Raw genomic sequence first — 24,187 nt, forward strand, 5'->3', positions numbered from 1 at the left:
TTCGATCAGAGAACCCAGGTCCGTAGCTTTGAAAGCCGCTTCTTCACTGTCTGGCGCCAGAGGTACAGCTGTGATGCTTCTAAGTTTTCAGCAGGCTTCATGGTGCTAGCCAATCACCATCAACCAGTGTCACAGTAGCAAGATCACTGGATTCTCGGTATGCCAACTGGGAAGATCCCTTGCAGATCATGTCTGCAGAGAGCAGGCCACTGAGTAGCACAAGAGGTAGATCTTCCATGTCAGGCATGTCTCAAAGGCTGGAGGAATTGCCCTGCTTGTGGCTGAAGCACCAAGTCTCCAAGGCTGTGACCCAAACAGTGGATCTCAAAGCATAAGCAATGACTCTCAGAGCAGTAGTGGGAACTGGAAGAACTCCCCTTATCTGAGTATGATCTCCAGTGAGTCTGTCTCCAGGAGGCCTAGCATCCCTGGGGAACAATCTTCTCTGATGACCTTCTAGGAGCCAAGACCCCAGTCAGAGCCAAGATCTGGTTAAGAACTGGATTCCAGTTGAAATTTGGGTTCTGAAGTCTCTCCAGACCAGAGCCAGGAGCCAGGTGCCACTCAGAGTTCAACAAAGAACCCGTGTGGGATTCTGTTGTTGCTGTTTTGGGGGTTTTGTGGTAGGTGGTGATAGTTTTGTTTTGTTTGGTTTGTTGTGTGTTGGGTTTTATTTATTTTGGTTTTGAGAAAGCCAGTTTCTCTGCAGCCCTAGATGTCCTGGAACTTGCTCTGTAGACCAGGCTGGCCTCAAACTCACAGAAATCAGCATGCCTCTGCCTACAAGACCTGGGATTCAAGGCATGCTCCAACACAGTGCAATGTGTTTGTTTTCTGTAGGTGTGGGAATTGACTGGGATTGGTCAGAAGAGAAGCATCAAAGATATGTGAGTGGGTTGTCCCTTCTCACTTTTGTTCCCTGGCCAGGTTTTGGTTATTGTTTGTTCGTTTTGTTTTGTTTTTGTGTGCTCCTGATTGCCACACTCTTCCCCTGGACATAGCAATTGATTGTCTCTGAGAGCTGTTAATCACAGCCTGCTAAGGTTGGGAGGCTGATGCCTTGAAAGTGTGGCTTCCTTCAATGGTGTCTAGACTGAGCTGCTGCAGAAGGCAGATCTCTGTTGGGGGTACTCCTGCTACTGGAAAATAACCCTTGGGGGTATGTTTTACTCCTAATAACCCCATCCAGCCAACCCATCTGCCAGGGCCTGCTCTCTACCTGAGAGTTCTTCAGAGTTCTCTGCCTGTTTTAGTCAGGATATGGAGCAGGACTTCACGCTCAAAGGCAATGAGAGGTTCCTGATGCTTCTTCACTGAAAGGAAAGGCAAATTCAGTCCTCATTCTGCTCTGGTACCCCTCTTTAATCTGCAGGGCCTACACCAGTTCTGTGACTTTTCCTTAGGAGGTGTGATCAAACTACTATTGACCACTGATTCACCCATGGTAAACCAAATACATGATTCCACCCAGCGAGCCAGTCATTGTATTAGGGTTTTCAAACAGGGACATATGTTTAAAGGGGCAGTGGTTACAAGAGCATGGGTCACTCAAAGGTTGCTGTATCATTAAAAGCCCCTCCACAGCATGAGTGACAGACAGCTCATGTTAGCTGTATCCCTGGAGCTCCTTGTTCAATTGCAGGTGCCTGGCCTTGGGAATTGCCTCTCCCCAGAATAATTCCCTTTACTTCTTTGACAACCCTTGGGAGGGCTCTTGTGAATGCTGCAACTATCCTGAATTTACTAAGTTTCCTAAGCCTTATGAGCCTCTGACTCCCCTCTCTTCAGGAAAGAATGTTTCAATTCAGAGGAAATATATAGCTACATAACTCGGGGATATGTTAAAGTCCAGACTCTCCCTGGTTCCCTGGACAAAATAAGAACTACTGGAAGACATGAACAAAGGCACTTTCCACCACACCAGCCCAGAAAATATCTAACTCTGAGCATGCAGATTGCATAGCTGGGCACCTCCAGACCCACAGTGGAAACTTGTTTGGGGTTTCTCTGTCTTAGTCCTCAAACTGCACAGACTCAGGTTTGTCAGTGTCACTGGATTCTACTGTGTGTTGATTTCCTACCCATGGGCATACCAAGGTAGAGAGGTACAGACTACCAAGCACACTAGTCAGCAGGCACCCACATACTCAGTCTTCACCCACTCCAAGACACTTGGCTGAACATATACACCAGGGCATGCTTCTGGGCCTTCTGTGGGTGGAGAGCTTTTCTCCAGGTCCCACTAAGCCCAGCAGTCTGGTAGCCCACTTACAAAATGAACACACTGATGCTTATATTATTTAAACTGCTTGGCCATTAGTTCAGGCCTACCATTGTCTAGCTCTTACTCTTATATTTAGCCATTTCTATTAATCTATACTTTGCCACGTGGCTCATGGCTTACCTGTACCTTACATCTTGCTTGTCATGGCAACGGCTGGCAGCTCTCTCTGTCTCAGCCTTCCTGTTCCCAGAATTCTCTTTTCTGCTTGTCCCGCCTATACTTCTTGCCTGGTACTTGCCAATCATCATTTTATTTACACAAAGCAATATCCACAGCAGCCTTCTTCTTGATGAAGCCTCCTTAGATATGAGCTGCTTGCATCTCATCATCCCGCCAGCCCAGGGAATCCCAAGAATCAAGCAGACCCCATTATCTTTCTCAACCTTCCACAACAAGATGTCTCTTTAGGAAGGCACTTCCCAAGAAAATGACATTCCCCATGGACAGATGGGATTAGTTTTAAGTCTGACCTGAAGGGCAGAGTGGCATCCCAGGCATAAGAACAGCTCAAAATAGTCTGAACTTACATGATCTAGTTAAGGTAGCTTATCTCTCCTAGGCACTGGACAGGTGTCTTAAAGTACCACTGAAGCAATATTACAATCCGTTGCACAGTCAGTAATAGTAAGTGTAAGGTCTTTAAACTTAGGGTATTTGTACTTGTCTAATGTTCGTTTTCTAGGAGGGAAGCAAAGATGTTGGAAAATGGGGCCGTTTGGTGCTAAGCAGCAACTGCAGGATTCTCTCATACTGCCTAGGCAGCCTAGAATGAATGGACTATCAGAAAGACAGGAAGAGTTGCTTCATGCCATTTCAGCAGCCTTGAATGCTCAAAGGACACTGAGAGAAAACTATGAAAGGATCATAGGTGATTTCTGAAAGATCCCAGACCCCTGGGATTCTTTCGTCTGCGGGAGCCCCCCCCCCCCCCCCCGCCAGAAACCAAGATTCCCCCCCCCCCCCCCCGAAACCAAGATTCCAAACCAGCAGATGCAACACGCATGAGGAATGTATTCAGCACTGGCACAAGTGGGATCTCTGTCTTGGTCAGTCAGAGAGCCCTGAGCAGTGGTTACAAGCATTTTTAAAGGCAGAAACTAGAAAATTAGCATAAGATACCAGGTGCCCCGGGTTTGGCCCAATTCAAAAAATCATCATATATTTCAGCAGTCATTTTGTTATGCGGGAAATTTTGTAACACTCATCATAAACTGGTTGGCTCAGGGGATATCTAGGGGGAGCAGTTACTCTTGAGGGGAGTTCGCATAGTTACAGGCTTATGATTGGCTGACATTTGACCTGGTTTGCTGGACTCACCAGATGGTCCTTATCTTGGGTCCCATTTGGGTAATTTTTAAACAGAGACTTATTATTATTTTTTTAATCTATAATTACAGACCTTGTCCCAAGGCCGACGGCTGGACTCTGAAACTTTTTACTTATTTCCAGGGAGAGGATGGGTCAGTGTCTAACGAAAGCAAGTTTACAGAAGCAAAGTCAGCAATTTGCTATTGTAAAATATATCTCTAATTTTTTCCCTCAATTTCCCTGGTTCCCGAAAATGCAGCCTCCACGAGGAATGCTTGAGACACATTGTGCTAGACTCTCCCATGCTATCAACCTCAACAAACTATAAAAGATCTTGAAACTTTTCCCACTCAGCAAAGAGGGCAGAGAACTTCCCCAGGAGGCCTAGCAGAGCTGTGATTGCTGCTGAAGGGGAAAGGCTAGGGTTGGTCTAGGATAGGTGCTAAGAGATAAGAATGTAATTGTGCCAAATATTTCTTTTTGGATGATGTGAACAGGCTGCTTAGGCTGTTAGTGAGTCTACAGGAAGACAGTCTCTTGTTCTCTCCTGTGATGGTGCAGCGTTAATCCCAGTAGCAATTGATTTTCCTTCCCTACTCACAATTTCTATCTGGCTAGAGCAAAGAGACAACTCAACTTAGCAGCCAGTAACTTAGGAAAGCAGCCTTCCAGCATTCATTCCATGGCCAGCTGCTCCTACAGCCCAGCTGGACAGAAGCAAAATCCCTGTTGAACTCCTCAATGTGTTAGTCCAGACACATGGCTGGACTGACAGAGAAAGACCAGCTGTACTCTAAACACCAATGCCTGAGTGGGAAATGATGCTAATTCCTGTCATTCCCATCTAAGAGATGCATAAACTGATGCATGGGTGCTATTTGAGACTGGAGAGGGCAGCCATACTCGTGAGTGCACCTGCCCTTTGGGAGAACCTTTTGAGACTCCATGTGTAGACTTTACTTGGTCCATACACTTAGATTGTTGAGACATTTCCTTCCCATCTCCCAGCCTCAGAAGGTGACCCTGTTTCCTTCTAGTTACCCTGGTCCCAGAGTTGGGAAACTTAATAGGAACTGAAGAGTTGTGTGAACTGCCATGAGGCTGTGCTCAGTGAACAGGCAGAGGCCCCCCAGCTCAGAGGACAGAAGAGATTGGCTGTGGAGACTCAGATCACATTGCCAGCAGCATCCCTGACCAACACCAGGCAGATAACCCAAGGACCAGGGATCACCTCCCCCTGGCTGGACTGCTGTGCCTGCACATGAGTGGTCGTGGGATCTGAGGTTCCAGAGACTGGGGAACAGTGTGTAGTCACACTCTGATAATCCCCCTAGCTTCCACCATGGAAAAGCTGCCTGGCCCTGGGTTTATAAGCAGTCACAAGGCTTAAAGTCAGCCTCTGTGCTCACCCACTGACACAGTAGCCTGCTGTTTCCATACCCGGAATTCTCAGTAACAGTTATGTATCCAAGTCTTCACAAGGAAACTATACAGCAATGTTGGAGTGCTAAAGACTGCCGAAATGAAGCCTGAGAAAAGCCCTCCTACCAGGCCTTAGACTCCACACTCTGAAAGGCAGATGGCTGCCTCAGCCTGGCTAAGGCTGTGGCCTTTGTCCTTTCTGACAGCCATGGATTGCCTTAGGGACCATGAGCACAGTGGATTCATATTGCTAGGTTGCTCAGGATGGGGTTTGGTCTTCTGGGGGCTGCTCCAGCAGGCATTGCTGAGGGACAGGCACCCTAAGCTGACAATCCCTGCAGCTGTCCATGGTGGGAGATGGACCAGTGATTAGGACATCCTTTAGGTGCATGGAGCAGGGGTTCCTGGTCCACTATACTGGGCTCCCAGGAAAACACATACAGCCTACAGCAAGTTACTGCAAGACAGAAATGGAGTTCTCCCTCCAACTACAGGCTGTCTCCAGCATGCTGAAGGTACTACAAACTTCTGACCCCTTTGGAATGGGTGCAAGATTATCTGCCCTTGGTGACAACATCTTTAATGTCCCATATGCAAAATGAGGGTAAATCTCTAATTTCTGGGTCTGAAGAATAGAAACATATAGGGTCCATTGCTCTGCCCAGTACTAGGGTCCTGTCCAGTCCCAGCAACAACGCCTAAAACCCCCCATGCTATAGGTGGGCAAAGTTAAAGAGAGAAGTAAAATTACCTAAAGTCACCCAACAAGCTGAAAGAAAATGTAGCAAGACAAAGGCTCTTTCTAAATACACAGAAGAGGTCTAATGGGCAAAGCCAGCTAGACCAGCCTGAATCTTGGTACTTCAGTATCCGCACTCATCACATTGCAGGTTGAAGTGGCAGAGGATAGTCTATTGAGGTTTTGTGATCTTATACTTCCCTCTGTGCCAATAGCATCCAGATCGAATACAGCCAGGTCAGCACTACTCCATTTGGATATAGCTGTTTTGACACAATAGATTTTATTGCTATGTAAAATTGAACAAAGGATGGGATTTTTTAATGTGGAAAATATAGGGGGTTAAGAAAGAAATGAAAGGCTGAGCATGATGGTGTATGTCTTTAATTCCAGCAGTCCAAAGGCAGAGGCACACAGATCTCTGAGTTAGAGGTCAACCTGGTGTACAGAGTGAGTTCCAGGACATCCAGGGCTACTACTCAGAGAAACCCTGTCTTGAAAAACAAAAAGAAAACAAAACAAAGTCAAGAAAGAAATGTGTGGTGGGTATTGTGTTCCCTGAAATATTGTGTGTTCCCCGAAATAAACATATCTGGGGTCAGAGAGCAGACAGCCACTAGAACAAAGCCAAAAATGGTGGCTAGAAAATGGGAAGAGTAAGCCATAGCAGAAGCTGGGTGGTGGTGATGCACTCCTTTAATCCCAGCACTTGGGATGCACAGCCAGGTGGATCTCTATGTGTTCGAGGCCACTTTAGAAACAGCTAAGCATGGTGACCCACACCTTTAATCCCAGAAACCCAGCCTTTAATCCCAGGGAGTGATGCAGAAAGTAGAAAGATATATAAGACGTGAAAACCAGGCACCAGAGTTAGTTAAGCATTTAGTTAATTAAGCATTCGGCTGGTTTAGCATTCATGCTTTGGAGCAGTACAGTTCGGCTGAGAGCCATTGGGATGAGGACTCAGAAGCTTCCAGCCTGAGGAAACAGGATCACCTGAGGAACTAGCAAGGTGAGGAAACTGTGGCTTTTTCTGCTTCTCTGATCTTCCAGAATTCACCCCAATAACTGGCCTCAGGTTTGATTTCATTAATAAGACCTTTTAAGATTCCTGTTACAGAAATGCAAAAGAAATATGAGATGTGAAAGTAAAATTTCATCCTGTAAGTTTTAATCAACATTATTTCACCTTCTATATAGAGTGGTTTTGATATATTAGCAAGTCTGTTGATTCAGACACAGCACAACCTTTTAATCATTCATTAACAGAGCAGACTGATTCTCCTCACATGCAAGGAGAATCATGACGTGACCTGATCATTACAGGAAGGGGCTGAATGGGAGTGGAGGTGGGACAATGTGCAGGAAAAGAAAAATCATTAGCTAATCAACAAAGCCAGCAACTGGGTGTCACTACATCAGCTGTCCCCGGGAGACCCTATCTCCATCCTTCTTCCTCAGATGTCTTGCAGTGAGGATTTCTCATGTTTATAAAGCAAAACTCAGGGTTGTAAAAGCAGCTTGCTGGTCTCTTTACCCCAAGCTGCTTCTTCAGATTCTGTTTATTTTTATTTTTTATTTATTTTACTTTATTTCATTTCATTTTTTTTTTTGAGACAGGGTTTCTCTGTGTACTTCCAGTGGCTGTCCTTGATCTTGCTCTGTAGACCAGGCTGGCCTCGAACTCACAGAGATCTGCCTGGCTCTTCCTCCCAAGTGCTGGGATTAAAGGTGTGTGCACGGACAGATCCTGTTTCTGTCTCAGAAGAAAAATCAAACTGACCCCCAGAGAGTCCTTCATGGGTGAAGACTGGTACATCTTGAACTGTCAAGTTTCTGATTTTTTTCTTTTGCTTCCTTGGATAACGCTTTGAAATCCAGGAAGCACAATATGATCCAGGTGAGAAGGAATGAAATGATGAAGCACACATCTAATGTCTCATGAGAGGAAAGCTTTTAGAGGATCTGCTTTGCTAATAAAAAGACACTGGTCCCTGCTGTCATCAGTCTCCAGCCCACCCAGGGTATAGTGTGCACACAGCATAAACAAGACCATTGGAAAAGTGTGAAAAGAATATATGATGCAGACCTGGTATGATGGGTCAGTGAGGGAGACAGCTGAGTCAGTAAAGTGGTTACCATGGGTGTAGGAAGACCTGAGTTCAGATGCCTGGCACTTACTTAAAAGCCAAGCATAATGGTACCAGATTCAAATCCCAATGCTGGAGGATCAGAGACAGATGCCTGGAACTCACTGGCCAGCTATTTTAGCCTATCGGTGAGCTCCAGGTTCAGTGACGAACACTGTCTAAAAAATTAAGGTTGGCCAGGTATGGAGGCACATGCCTTTGATCCCAGAGACAGAACTCTATGTGTTCAAGGCTAGCCCGGCCTACATAGTGAGTACCAGCCTGGCCAAAGCTATATAATGAGACCCTGTCTCAAAACAAACAAACAAACAAAAAAACCCCAAAAAAACAAAACCAAAAACGAAAAACTCAAAGAGGTGGAAAAGCCATTAAAGAAGATTCTGACCTCCTCATGTGCAGACACACAAGTCCATGCATATCCACACGCATAAATGAACATGTACACACATGCAGCACACACACACACACACACACACACACACACACACACACACACACACACACGGAGTAGCTGTCATACTCCATTACTTCCTTCTCTAGCATGTTTTCATTGTCTCTGTTCATGTTGAGCTCTATTATCCACTATAAACTTACAAATAGAAGGTTAAAGGTGACAACCAAATACAAAGCCCTCTGTCATCTTAGCGCTTCCCTCCAGTTCAGCTGAGTCAGCCTCACATTGGGTCTAGAGGCCTCCTTCCTGGTTACCAGTTGCACACTGCCCTCTGCTGTAAGATGAAGGCATTCTAGTTCCTTTCTGTTTGCTGTGATATAACACTCAGACCAAAAGCAGCTAATGGGTTGGTTATATAGTTCATCACTGAGATAAGTCGGGGCTGGAAGTCAACCAGAAACTTGAAGCAGACACCATGGAGGAATGTTACTTGTGGGCTCGCTTGCCAGCTTTTTTATACATCTCAGAAACACCTGCCCAGAGGTGGTACCACTCCCCGAGGGCTGAGCCTGCCTCTGTCAATTAACAATCAAGGCAATCCCCTACAAACAGGGCCACAGGCCAATGTAATCTAAACAGTTCCTCAATGGAGGCTTTCCTCTCATATGACAGGCACACAGTGGCTCAGTGACAACGCTAACTGGTTCTTTATAGTCACCAACTCTTGCAATCTTTCCAGCCCACTCTGCAATGAACCCAGAACCTTGAGGAGAAGTGGACATGAAGTCTCACGCTTAGCTAAGGAGTTGTTGGCAGGTGATAGCTACTAGAAAAGGGAGAATTAGTTTTATTTAAGGATGTGGACTCCAGCATGTTGACCACCCTCCATTGAAAGCCACACATCCAAGAGTGTATGGGCAGCACTGGCTGTCCCCGATGGCTTGAAAAGAAAAAGTAGACATAACATTGTGCAGGTACGGAAAGGGAGTGGATCCAGGAGAGCTAGCTCAGCATTTATGAGTATTTGCTCTTCTTGCAGAAGACACGAGTTTGATTCCCAGCCCCACCTGGTGACTCACAACCATTTGTAACTCCAGTTCCCCAGGATCCAAGTCCCTCTTCTGACCTCTGCAGGCACCAGACATGGCACATATGAACATGCCAGTGAAACATCTATACACATGAAGTAAAAAGAATGAGTAAATATTTCAAGAGACTATAATATCTCATGCTAAGGTTTGGAGTGTTACGGGACTTGCTTAACATGCAGGAGGTCTTAGGTTCAATCCACAGTAACACAAAATGACATCACAGAATATTAACTGTAGAAGAACAGAGACCATGTAATTAATTCTTGGAGCTCCGTGTATTGTGGTAACCTGAAGGAAGAGCTGAAGGAAGAGATATGGTGGTAACTTTCCCATCGCAGGGCAGCACTAAAGAAACTGCACTGCCTAATGGAGTTTAGAATCACAATGGAATGTAGAGTTTAATGTTTTTTTTGCCTACTATGGTATTCAGCATAGAAAACCAAGAGGAATTCTTCCTTCCCTGATCAAAGGTTTGATTTAGGAATAGAAGGGTGACTGGACTGGAGTGACCTACCTGGTCCTTGGAAGTTACTAGAGCAGCTATCTTGGAAACACTATTGGCTGCTGAGGACCAGACACAGTAGCTGTTAGCCAATGGTTCCTGGTGCTCAGGGATCAGCAGCTGCACAATATCAGGAACCTGGCCTCATTCACTAGAAGACCAAGCTGATTGTGTGAGGTGAGTGGAGGGTTGTGCTAAGCAGCTCAGTGTAGGGGTGATCATGTGCTGCTAGAACTTTATACCTCCTAGACAGTAGCATACCAGCTCCCCTATGAGTTGCACAAGTTCAGGGATCCTGGACACAGCCCCATGCTATGTGGCTACCAAAGCCCTCAGAAGAGAACTGAACCTGGATTTCCTCAGCCCTGTGTGCCATGTGCCAGGAGCTATTCCAGAAGGAGCCTAGGCTACAAGTCTTGATCAGCAACATAGTCATCTTCTAGGACTCGTACATGCACACTGAAGATGGCCATGACATGGTTTTGTGATTTTTGAGTAATTCAATCTTTTTTTTTCCCCACCAGATAATAAGTTTACAGTTCTCAGAGTTGGCTGTTAATAGAACACCCTGGTAACATATATGTTAATTTTGGATAAAAGTGTCCCTGGCTGGCCACACTTGTCAATTTGTTGTCATGAGCCTATATCAAAGGGTCCACTGGAAAGGTATGAAGGCTTTCATCTCTTCCATCTGTTGAGATGGAGTAGACAGTGTGCTGTGAAAGGGATTTAGGCGGTTGTACAAAGAAAGCATGACTGTCCAATACTATGGAGTATCGGGGACTATGGAGGTCCAGCCTCTTGATAGTCCCCTCCCAGGGTCTGGGAAGAATCTACAACCAGCTGATAATTAATCTTGGATGAAAAGAAATGAATATATGTATACAAAACTCCTTAGTTCATACACTTTATTATTTGTGATAGTTTTCTCTCTACACAGCCTCTATTCTGCTCTCACGTCTACCTCCTTTCTTGCCTTATTTCTCTCTATATTTAACTACTGTTCCCTCTATCTTAATTCCTTCATCTTGTTCTGTACCTTCTAGGTTCTCATCCATCTAGTTCTTTCCCCTATCAGCTCCTCTCCAATCTCCTTCTCTCTCATCTGGCTCTTCCTCATCTTGTTCTTCCCCATCTGGCTCTTCCTCATCTTTTATCTCGTTCCTCTAGTACTCTCTTCTAGCCCTTCAATCTAGTTCTTACCCATCTCAGTTTGTTCCTCTCAAGTTCTTACCCATCTAGTTCTTCCATTCTCTTTTCTCTTCTCCCTCCCATGCCCTGGAAGTCCCGGTATAAGGGAGGTCCCTGCTAAATTGTGTAAACCTATTTCTTAATGTCCACCTGACCTAGGCGGTGTCCCCTTGTGGAATTTACCTTAAGTCAGGAGACTTGTATGTGGGCTGCTATCACTGTTAGTCCTTGAAAGTTGGGTGCCCACCTGGGTGGTATCTCCTATAGTCCTTGAAAATGGATAAGGAAGATATCTGATTCCAGAGAAAGCCTTTCCTGAGGCTGTTCTCCAAATACCTGGAACGTGTATGTCCAGAGAGTGATCATTCCACACTGTTAGCCCTTCTTGGGGAAATGTCGATTGGGAAAAATATGAAGGCACACATGATTTTCATAACAGAAGACAGCTGATATATATATAACAAGCCACGTAACACCAAAACCACCTTGGGATTTGGCTTCCTCTGGAGGAATTCCCTGATTCCTCCAGGTAGCGACTTTGTCATAACTGGCTGAGTTCTTATGATATATTCCTACGGCCCGCAGCAGTGGAGCACACTGGAGGAAGAGAATCCTCGCACATCAGTGAAGTGATCCTCCCTGCTTGTGTATAATGGAACAACCATGATTCAAATATTTGCCATTCGGGGTAAGCAGGCAAGTGATAAATGAAGGAAACAAGAGCGAGTGATGTGGAAAAGACAATGCTTCCTGCAACTCAATCTTGCTGGAGGAATGCAAGAGCAAATCTGAATGATTTCTCAGGATCTCAAAATGGGTGGGAGGGAGAAATGCTTTATAAATCCTTCCCATCATTAAATGCTAGCAGCTACTTGAGACATTTTATGGAGAGTGTGCTGACATGAGAAAGACACCTGGAGACCACTCGGAGGGCAGCTGCCCATGGATACCTTGTTTCTGAGAAGCTGGCAACTCCTCTTGGGCAGCAGAATGCCACAGAGAGCCGTTTCAAAGCTGGCACTCCCAGAGGACCACTTGTTGCCCATTGTATCCTTGTCATATGTCTTGATCCAGTACATGCTCTGCCCTCCAATTGCACTCCTGCCTGTGAGTCCTCAAATTTCATCCTTTATCCTCTTTGGCCAGCTCTGGTCTCCTAACCCTGGTGGCCACTGAGCACTGCCACATCCAGTAACAACAAGGAGCATTCAGAGTGACAACTGAGGTCTTAGGGCCCCAGCTGACTTAAAAATCCCTTTCTGACTCACTTTGCCTTCTATTTACTTGACAAACAAGTAGCTTGTCTTAAGAAAATTACCCCAAAAGACAAAATAACAGGCCAGAGAGATCTAAGAACCCCAAAGAAGCAAAGGATACTTCATGATAGCAATGATTTTTGTGATCAAGATGAATTTATTTTTGAATTGTACATTTCCTTTAATCTCCTGGTTTTTCTCTTTCTCTTCTCTTAAAATTCTCTTAGAAATTTAACTTTTAATATTTAATTTTTTGAACATATATAGAAAATTTCTGTATCTTTTGTTTTTTTTTTTCTGTGCACATGCATCCTGTTGCTATGGGAACATGAACCATTCCAGGAAGTAATTCACCCAGGTACTGAGAGAACACTGAAAAAATTCTTTAGCCATGAGACTAAGACACTTGCTAGGACTTAAGGGGCACAGGCCCAAAGAAAAACCATTCATTCTTTATAAAAAGGAGAGCTGTGGCCCAGAGCTCCCATCCGAACCAGAGGTGAGTGTCTGGGGTCATACCCAGGGAGACTTGCCCCTAGGTCCCATACCTTGCACCAGCCATTCCCCAGGGTAGACCCACCCAACTTGGCACCAGTTTCTGTCCATTGGGTGGGGCCCCCATGGGAAGGTTCCCCTTCTCCAAGACTCGCCCCCTGCAGACTCTGCAATCTACGTGCCCTGCCCCCACACCCATCCACCCTAGACCCCTGCCACTTCCTGAGATTAGTGACCAGCCCAAAGCTCCCATCTGGCCCAGAGCTCCCATCTAGCCCAGAGAGATTTCATCAGGCCCAGAGAGTTCCCATTTAGCCCAGAGAGCTCCCACCCTGCTCAGAGAAAGAGAGAGCTCTCATTGGACAAAGAGCCATCATTGGACCAAGAATAAACTCAGGAGACAGGCAATCTGCCAGCCTTGATTAGACCAAGAGTGGCTTTCTGAGAACCATAATTTGCCACCTCTCATTGGACTAAGAGAGGCTTCCGAGGCTTCCTGAAATGCCAAATCTGTCAGCTCTGTCTGGACCAAGAGCAATGATAAGACCAGACAAAGAACAAATCCACGAGGAGATGGGCAGATGTCAAGGCAGAAGTACATGAAACAAAATAAATAGCAATACAGCATCACCAGAACCTAGCCCTCCTCCAACAGCAAGACTTGAACATCACAAAATGGAAGAAGCAGAAGAAAACAACCTTATAAATAACATCATGAAGAGTCTAGAGGCTTTTAAAGAAGAAATCAAAAATGAAATTGAGGAAAAGACAAACAAAAAAGTGGAGGAAATCAATAAAGAACATGAAAAGTCAAACAAAAGAATGGGAAGAACACTATAAAAAACCTAAAGGAAAAGACAAATAAAGCAGAAGAAAACAATAAATCCCTGAAAGGAAACCATGAAAAAGCAATGAAACAGATGAGGGTAACAGTCCAAGACCTGAAAAGGGAAATAGAAACAATGAAGAAGACACAAACACAGGGAATGCTGGAAATAGAAAATCTGAGTAAATGAACAGGAAACACAGATGCAAGCATAACCAACAGAATACAAGAGATGGAAGAGAGGATCTCTGGTAAGGAGGATACAATAGAGGAAATGAATTTGTCAGTCAAAGAAAATATCAATGCCAAAAAAAATATAACACAAAATGTCGAAGAAATCTGGGACACCATTAAAAGACCAAACCTAAGAATAATAGGGATAGAAGAAGGAGAAGAATACCAACTCAAAGGCACAGAAAATATATTCAACAAGATCATAGAAGAAAACGCTCCCAACTTAAAGAAGGAAATGCCTATGAAGATACAAGAAGCCAATAGAACACCATACTAGATGCCCCAAAAAAGTCCCCTTGCCACATAATAATTAAACAACTAAATATACAGAATAAAGAAAGAATATTAAGAGCAGCAAAGAAAAAGGCCAAGTGACTTATAAAGGCAAACCCATCAGAATAACACCTGATTTCTCAATGGAGACTTTGAAAGCCAGAAGGACCTGGACAGATATAATGCAGACAGTAAGAGACCATGGATGCCAGCCTAGACTAATCTACCCAGCAAAACTTTCAATCATCATAGATGGAGTGAACAAGACCTTCCAAGACAAAACCAGATTTAAACAATACTTATCCACAAACCTAGCCCTACAGAAAACACTAGAAGGAAAATTCCAACTTAAGGAAGGCAGATACACCCATGAAAACACAGGCAATAGATAACACCACAGCAGTAAACCCCAAAGAAGAGAAGTACACACACACTACCACCAAAAAATAAAAATAATAACAGGAACAAACAATCACTGGTCGTTAATATCCCTTAATATCAATGGACTTAATTCACCTATAAAAAGACACAGACTATCAGAATGGATGCAAAAGCTGGACCCATCTTTCTGCTGCATACAAGAAACATATTGCGAATTCAAAGATAGACACTACCTAAGAATAAAAGGCTGGGAAAAGACTTTCCAATCAAATGGTCTAAAGAAGCAAGTGGGTATTGCCATTTTAATATCCAGCAAAATAGACTTCAAACTAAAATCAATCAAAAAAGATCAAGAAGAGCATTAAATACTCATTACAAGAAAGATCCACCAAGATGAAGTTTCAATTCTGAACATTTATGCCGCAAACACAAGGGCACCCACATATGTAAAAGAAACATTACTAAAGCTTAAATCACATATAACCCCACACTAGAGAACTAGCCCTGCCCCACCACCAACTGCAGCACTCAGAAGAGAGGGCCTTGCACTTTGCCTGGGCAGCACAGTAGAGCTGTCCCTGCTGGTGGGGGTGCAGATGAGCCAGCCCTGAAGACATGGGAGTGGGAGAGCTAGCACCATGGTATGACACATGGTAGCATGAGCAAGGAAGAGATTCCCCTTTCCCCTCACCCCTCGCCCCTCACCCCTAGCCCTACCTTAACTACTGCAGGCAGGAAAAGCTGGTCCCAGGGTCACAAGAGTGGAAGAGCTGACCCTGCCCCTCACAGACTGCAGCACTCAGGAGAGTGGGCCCTGCCAGGCAGCACAGGAGAGCTGACCCCCTTGATGGGGGTGCAGGTGATCAGGCCATGTGAATGCAGGAGGGAGATTAGGACCCACCCCTTGTTTGCCATGTGGTGGAGTGGGTGAGAGAGATGACCTCCTCCTTCTCCCACCCCTTGTCACCCCTGGTGGGTGAGTGAGCTAGCCCTGAGGCCAAAGCAGTTGGAGACCAGGCACTGGCCGACCCTGGCAGTGCTGGGAATCAAACCTGAGTCACCTGGAAGATCAACCAGTGGTGCTCTTAACCCTTGGCCATTCTCTGACTTTCTGATTTCACCTCTTAAAAAATCATTTACACTTTAAAAATGAGATGAGATTCCTCATTTTAAAAAATATTTCAAGAGATACTAAAAACTTACATGTATATCATAGTTAAAAAATACTTCACTGAATTGTACAAGAAAAATGGCAGGGACCTCTGACAGACATGGTGTATGGCTAATCACACTCGATTTCCTTTTTAACAAAAATAATTGGAATTTTATTTTCAATTTCAAAATTACTTATTTCATATACTTGAGTCAATAAAAATCTCATATATATATATATATGAACACAAAGATTAATAGCTAAGTGATGGAGAGATGTTGGGGGTGTTTCAGCACTAAGATTTCAGCAGGCTTCATGGTGCTATCCAAGCACCTTCAACCAGTGTCACAGTAGCAAGCTCTCTGGGATCTCAGTATGCCAACTGGGAAGATGCCTTGCAGAGCATGTCTGCAGAGAGCAGGCCTCTGAGTAGCACAAGATGTAGATCTCCCATGTCGGGCATGTCTCAAAGGCTGGAGGAATTGCCCTACTTGTGGCTGAAGCACTAAGTCTCCAAGGCTGTGGCCCTAACAGTGGATGTCAAAGTAAAAGCAATGCCATCATAGGAAAGACAGAAATCATACACCTACTGAAAAAGACCCAGGGAAACTGGTCCATGACCTGAAGTTCTGCACATGGATTTCCCCACCACATGCCTTTTCATGTTTACTGACCTGCAGTTTCGCTTCAGGCACATTCATGTTTCTGTCAAGCATCTGTCTGTGTAGAGAAAGCCACACAGATCAGTACTCAAGGTTATGAGAGATATCACAGGCTCTAAACAGTGTGTGATTGTGACAATCTGTGTCTTCCTGCTAAACTCCTCAAGGGCTTGTCATTGATAAACCCGGGCATGCTTTTCAAAGGTTTTACATCATCACAACATTTAACGTGTTGTGTTGAACGTTGATGGTCAAGAAGACTGTAATTAGCTTTCACAAATAATTTCAATGCAGCATTTTATAAATGAGCACAAAGGCGAAAGTCTATGATGAAGATGTGATGTAAATTTTAAGCATAGGAATATGTAGTAAATATGTGGAAGGCTGCATGATGACAGGATCTTATTGTCCTGACTGTGTTTCCTGTAAATTTTATTTAGTACCTAATGCAAAGACCAGGAAGGAGCAGGGGTGGGCAGTAGATGGGTGGCTGGAGAGAAAATGATATAAAATCATCAAAAATATAATCTTCCATAGGACTCAACCAAGAGTGTGTAGCCTGTAGACTTGTAGTTCCAACAACTTTGAAATCTAAGGCAAAAGGGTCATAATATAAGGCCTGAGTGGGCTCTAGTTTAAGTTCAAGGTCAGCCTAAGGAAGGTAGGAAGACCCTTTCTCAATCAGTAAGACGAGGCTGGTAGCCTAGGCAAGGAGCCTCACGTTTATATTCCCAGTACTTGAACACCAGAGAGAGGATAGCCTCAAGAACAAGATTAGCTTGCTTTACATTGGGAGGTCCATTTCAGCAAGGACACCAAAGGAAGTCCATTTTTAAAGAAACCAAACACACGTTTAGTATCAACCAAGAAATGGGGGCTTTGTCTTAGATGTAGTGGACTGCCTGTGGAGCATGCACATTCCCTGCCTTCAACCCTTACCACAGACAAACAAGAGTAGCAAAGACAACCACAGAGTAGGAAAATGTATGGAAAGAACACTGTCACAGTCTCTCACCCAGTTGGGTAGCTAACACAATCAAGAGGTGAGGATGCAGAGAAAACAGTAGCTTCTAGACTGTGGGAGGAAATATCTACTCATGTACTATGTGAGGAAAAGCATTGATTACAAAAAGACTCAATCCAGTAAGTTCAGAATTTACACACCCTAGACCAGAAATCTGAAGCAGAAGAGGGTTTTGTCAGCCCAGGAATAATCAACTGTACCTCCATAGCCACAAGGCAGAACAATCCAGAACTCCTCAGAGGAGGGATTCTGAACAAAGTCTGATACAGTTGTGTGAGATTCAGACCCAGAGGGTTTTGAACACCAGCAGAAAGTATAGCTGAGAAGCCCAAGAACTGTGACAAATCAGTCAAAATAGGACATTGACCTCTATCACAGGAGGCCTTTAGAGCACTACTGTTTACACCAGGAAGGAAGAAGACATCAGGTTCTGGGGAGGAAGAAGAAGGGAATTTTGTTACTGTTTGTCAAGAGGAATGGACTTCTAGAGCTCTGTCAGACAAATCACACCATAGCAGAATTCTAAAGCACCAGAATAGTTTGAGTTTCTACACGATTTTCATTCACCCATGTTGCACCACAGTTGAGAACAGAGATAAAGAAGGACATGATCAGTAAGCACACCTGTCTCATGCCACCACTACATGAAAACACTAACCTTGATTCAAACACTGAACTTGATGCCACAAAGCAACTTCCCCACACCCATCATGGGGAAAAAGCAACCTGTGGTTTGGAAATATGGGAGGACAGGACCCAGAAGGGGTAAAGGCAAGGTCAATATGAACACTAGTTCCTGGACGCCAGGGTGCCAGCCACATACCTTGTGAGCACATCCGGGTACTGGGTTTCTTGGAAAATGGTCTCCATTTCCTGCACCTGCCACTGTGTGAAGTGGAACTGGATTTGGTGCCTACTGGGCTGGTGCCTTAGAAACTCAGCCAGCCAGCTGGCTGGCTCCTCTGGGTCTGCCTCCATGGTAACCTCGTTGCTGTGTTAACCTTCATGACCCAGGCTGTTGTAAGGGCTCATGTGGCCTCCGTGGTTGAGGTTGCCCTGTTGGCTCTAACTGATCTCCAGGCTTAGAGCTCTTTATAGAGGCTGCCACCTGCTTTGGCTGCTCCCTCCTGTTCAGGGTGGGGGCTGCTGCCCTCCTCATGGCCCTCCAGATGATAGTAGAAGTTGTTGTTGTAATTGTGGAGGTGCTCCATGGCTGCTGCTCCTTAGAAGCCTAGTGACCTGCATCCTCTCTGGGGTCATTGGCAGGAACTTTGCCCTTGGGGCTCACAGTAGGGTGCTGCCACAAAGGCTCAGGCCTCTTTCAAGAATAGTCTTTTGTGAGTATCCAGAATGCACATTTTATGAGACAAAGGGCACTTCTTCCTGCTCTATGCTTCCTCCCTAGCCTCCAAGCATACCATCTATAGGCCTTTGCCCTTGTGGGCATGTGGTCTGGAAAAGCCAGGGCTGATTGTAATGCTGAGCAGAGTTCACATATGTAGTTAGAGTTTTTCTGCCTGGCCCACAGTCAGGACAAATCTCTCTTACCCGCCAGTCCCATAGTCGCTCAGACCCAACCAAGAAAGCACACAGAAACTTATATTGCTTACAAACTGTATGGCCGTGGCAGGCTTCTTATTATCTGCTTCTTCTATCTTAAATTAACCCATTTCTGTTAGTCTATACTTTGTCACATGGCTTGTGGCTTACCAGTGTCTTTACATGTTGCTTTTCATGGCGGCGGTAGGCGGTGTCTGCCTCCAACCTTCTACTTCCCAGAATTCTCTTCTCCCTTGTCCCGCCTATACTTTCTGCCTGGCCACTGGCCAATCAGAACTTTATTTACACAGAGTGATATCCACAGCACACATACATACCTAAAAAAAGACAGGTAAAAGGGCTGGGGCTGTTTGAGGTTCCTGGTCCCAGTATTGGTTCAGAACTAAGCCAGGCATGTGATATTTACAGACTAGAACAGAAAGTCTGAGAAAAGGTTTATGAGACATGCACAGTGAAAGAGTTGAAGGCAGGCAAGAACATGGTCTCTTCACTGAAGAGAGGCATGCAGGCTGCACAGCCTGCAGAACGTCCTGGAGAACACACTATGTCCACCAAGGGACAGACAAAGCACCTTGACATCTTAAGTTTTCAGGTGTCCAGGTTGGCACTTCCTGCCTGAGAAAATGGAGGCCTTTAGTCATCTTGAGCCTAGCCTGGCTGTGGACTGGTCTGGTGTCCTTGGGATACATCTTCAGGGTCCCAATCTTCTGCTATACTTCTCTTCTAGACAGCAACATCACCAGATAAGGACTCTCCCAAAACATTCCTTTTTTTAGAATACTGAGCAGCACATCTGCTTCCGGCACATCCATCCATCTTGCAAGGTCCTTCCTGAAGTGAAAAGATTCCAACATTTTGGCTTTTTGGTGGAAATAATCTGTATCAGGACATGTCCCGTTTGCTTTTAAATGTTTGTGTCCACACTTGTGTGTGCACAAGGGTGTACACACACACACACACACACACACACACACACACACACATACACACACACACACTATATTCCTCACACCTGTTTTCAGACTTAGTTTAGTAACAGGTTTCTTTCAGGGACCAAAATTATGGCTAATCCCTAAAACATATGTATGTCCTCTATGTCCTTAATATGTAATGCTTCATTAAGGGAGCCTCCAGGATGAAAAGTTTTAGCCGGATTTTAAGCTTAGGTGGAGCCTCCCCCCCACCACTCCTGCTGCATTTTCCCAACCACACTTCAGGCTTCTCACTCTTACATACAGAGACTAATTTAGAACAAGCATTGTCTAAATTTCCTACTCACATGCCACTTAAACAGGCAACAAAACACATTCTTCCCAGTTTGACTGGGGCCCGTCCCTGTACTGCAGAATCCAATTTCTGCTGGAGAGTGCAGACATGGTGGCTTTGTTTGTAGAGGAAATCAGAGAGCAGCAAAGGACAGCCTGGATGCACTGGCTAAAAACCAGGCACCTAGCTGGGCATTCTGCTTACCTTTCTTGAAAGCTGCGGAAGCAAGTCTCTTGGAAATGTTGGTCCAGGTCCTGCAGCTGAGAGTGGGTGAATCTGGTGTGGCTCTGGAAAGGCAGCCTGTCCCCAGCCTGGAGACTCTTGGTGCCCTAAGGCATTGCTGCCTCTTTCTCAGGCTGCAGTTGAACACTGCTGTTATGACCACCTTCCATGTGGATCCCCTTGTCTATGGGGCCAGAACTACCATTGCCAGCATGGCCTCCTTCCATTTCTTCTTCTTTGTTTCCTCCCTCCTCTACCACTCCTGTGGCTTCCTGATGAAGACTGGACTGAGCAAGCTCTTCTTGAGCAGGCTTGATTGGGGCAAGTTCGCCCAGAACAAGTTCGCCCTGATAAAGCGCACCCTGAGCAAACTTGCTCTGTACAATCACTTTCTTGCCTCCTTCCTCTCCAGGCATCAGGACCATTGCATTCCCACCTGTAAGAGAGAAAAACACAAAGATAAAGATCAGAGAACTATGGCCCATGGAACATTGGAAAGGCAGGAGAGGGGCCACAGGCTGAGCGGAGTACCTGAAGGAAGCACCTGGCCACTGGCCTTTCCACCAGACTTGCTTCCCAGACTTCGCCCAAGTCCAGTCAGAACCATTTTACTGACCGTGCTGTTGTTGCTGGTCCTCATCAGCTCCTGGACTCAGCATCCTGTTGAAACTGTGGCAGCAGTCCTGACGAGTCTCCATGATGGGAATCTTTTCAGACCCCAGATCCGAAGCTTTGAAAGCCACTTCTTCACTGTCTGGCGCCAGAGTTACAGCTGTGAAGCTTGACCCAGAAGGCTTGTCTTCTGGAGTCTCACTCTTATTACAACTTGTCCAATCACACATTCTGGCTTGCACAGGCTCAGTGGCTGTGGGTTTGTCCTCTGAGGTGCCTAGCCAGAAGCACTTTAGGGCTACAAAGAGCAGGGAGTACTTTAAAAAAAATGCAGTCAGTGTGTGTGGTAGGGGTGGGGAACCTATGGATCCAGTTTTCTGCTTATCTGACAGCTGTAGTTTTGGGTAAGGATGGACTGTTCAAATTCAGTCACAGGGAGTAACACAAAGTCTTTCTCAAACTCAGCAGACCCTTGAGCCCTGCTAAATCATTTTATTAAATTATGGAAATATCCTTCAAAAAATGCCCCAACCTTGGTTGTGCTGCCTTGAAGAGACCTGGGTGATGGTAAATATGTGGGTAGGCCAGGATAAGATCGTCCTGAGAGACTGTGCTCCCAACAGGACTGAATTCCACCAGCATTTTCAAGCTCATCCTGATGGAGACCTTTCTCTACCTAGCTGTGCTTGACCAAGGTCCTAGGGTGACCCAAAGATACCTGTGGGCATCAAAGATTGACTCTGGGCACTGGCTCCAACTTGTCCCAGAGCTGTGAATGTGAAAGATGGGAGGAGTAAGCAATTCTTGATGCAAACTCTACAAAGAATCATTGCAGGAAGTGGTGGTACTGAGGAAAACTTAGAGAGATTACCAAGAGTAGGAGACATTCCCCAAATTTAAAAAAGCCACAGAGCTCTATCATTTCATGTTTCTTGTTTTTAATAGGATCATGGCAGAGCCTGGACAATGGCAGAGGTAATTGTTAGGAGATGGGTTAGTTCTCTGAGGTAGCATAGGCTGAGAAACTGGAGGGCCCATGGTCCATATGGTCTAGCCTACACCAAGGAGATGATCATGCTCTGTTCACCTATGGCCCACCTAGTCAATGGTGGCTCAATCCCCTCCCACCACAGCTCCCTTTGTCCATCCCTGTCTATGGCTTTGTGAGTTGTGGGCCTTGACTGTCTGACCCTCAGCCACTGGGCAGTCATTCACCCTCTGACATTTCAGCTGTCCCAGGTGCTTTTATTTATACTCAGCTCTCTTTCTTCTCACAGCTACCAACAAGCAACTCAACTGTCCTTCCTCTTCTCCTTGTCTCCTTTGTTGTTGTGATAGGCTTCCCTGAAACACTGAAGTGGGAGGCTTTCTTAGACACAGACTTTACTCACGCTAACAAATAGATGCTGGAGAAGCTAGGCTATATAATGAGACAATAGTGCCATGTATTCTTTCCTGAAGGACTTGGTGGCCTGGTTGGACTGCCATAATGGTGAAATTATTAAGTCCACTCCACGTAGTTAAAAGGGAGATTTATTGTTTGGATAACTTACAAATGAAGGGATAGGTTTCAGTGTCTGGCAAAGGTATGACACAGTCTGGCAGTGTTCTCTGGAGAACTCTGCTTGGTCTGCCTCCAGAGTCCAAGGTTCTGGAACCAAGATAAGCCCCTCCTCTTGATCATGGGTCTTCAGAGTCCTCCCTCAGCCCTGCTTTGTGGGGTTTGGAACTTCCAGGCCAAGGCTGTAATGGCTACCCACTACATCTCCCCCTTTTGTCTAAATAAGAAGGTTTTAACCTAACACAAGACTATATACAAAGAAATGGTTATCAAATATTGTCCAGGAGTAATGAGGGATAATGACCTAGATAAGTTGAAATTACAATAAATGTAAACAATATCAAGCAAAAAACACATAGTAAAATCCAGGGATGTCTAGAGCATGGGTAGGTGGCATGTTACAAAGATCATTGCAAAAGGTGTCCTATCCTAAAGAACCCGAGTCTAATACTTAATATATTCTATCTAAAATAATATATATGTATTTTATATATATATATATATATATATATATATATATATATATATATATATATTGAGTTGTAACTATAACTGTTAGTCTTCAACCTCATCAAAGACCTGAGAAGGAATATAATGATACCTGAGAAATTAGAGAAGGATGCAAGCAACTTTCGGGAGTCTTGCAAGAGTAGACAGAGACAGCTGGCAGCCTGGACAGTCACCTAATGTTTTTCAGCATCATTGGTGCATTTAAATTGGCTATAGGCTTAGAGTATCTGACAGACCATTTTCAGAAGCAAGAGTTCTGAAAGACCATCTTACCTTGTCTTGGCAAAGTATAGTGGTCGCTTGCCTTGTGTCCCGCTTGTCCAGAAAGGACAGCATTTGTACTGTCAGCAGTTGAGGCAAGGGCAGTCCTTTGCCCAGTAGACCATTTTGTGCCAAGAAGACAAACTTCCAAATGGAAATGTCTTAGAAGCCCAACATTCTCTCGGGATCAAATTGGTGCTGCCAGGAGCAATTGTCTCTCATGTCAACAGAATTCTAAATTATTTAAATGCCATATTCTCTAGGTCCATGAAGTGTTTGAAGATTACCTGTCCATCCGACTTATGTATTTTTAAATTTGGATAACCTAACTAACATAATTATAGAGATGACAGTGATAGGTGACAATAGATCTATAAGTCTTATATACCTAAACAACCTGTACCCATAAGCAGCTTTTTCTGTGGAACAGCAGTGATTCTTGAGCCCAATTACTGCTCTGTGTGTTTTTCTTATAAGTTATCTTCTCTGAGGGACTCTCCAGGATTGAAATGCATTAATGAAATCTTGTGGTTAGTTACATGCTCCATGCTTTAGGTCAGTGATTCTCAACCTTCCTAATACTGTGGCCATTTAATATAGTTGCCCATGCTGTGGTGACCCTAACTATTTTCGTTGTTTCTTCCTGATTGTAATTTTGCTAATGTTATGAGTCATAATATAATACTTTTTTCTAATGGTCTTAGTAAAGGTCTGTAGACCCCAAATGTAGAAGGCTCTGCAACCCCAAGTTGAGAAGCACTGCTTTAGGTTAAGGCATGTGACTGTGGAGTTTCTACACCATTTTCTCAG

General features: G+C 44.8%; 1 pseudogene; it reads right to left on the minus strand.

The window, feature by feature from the left end:
* Positions 1 to 97: 97 nt before the first annotated feature.
* Positions 98 to 21,275, minus strand: LOC118574027 (annotated as a pseudogene).
* Positions 21,276 to 24,187: the final 2,912 nt, after the last annotated feature.

This window comes from Onychomys torridus, chromosome X, assembly GCF_903995425.1.
Source record: "Onychomys torridus chromosome X, mOncTor1.1, whole genome shotgun sequence".
In the NCBI taxonomy this organism is placed as follows: Eukaryota; Metazoa; Chordata; class Mammalia; order Rodentia; family Cricetidae; genus Onychomys; species Onychomys torridus.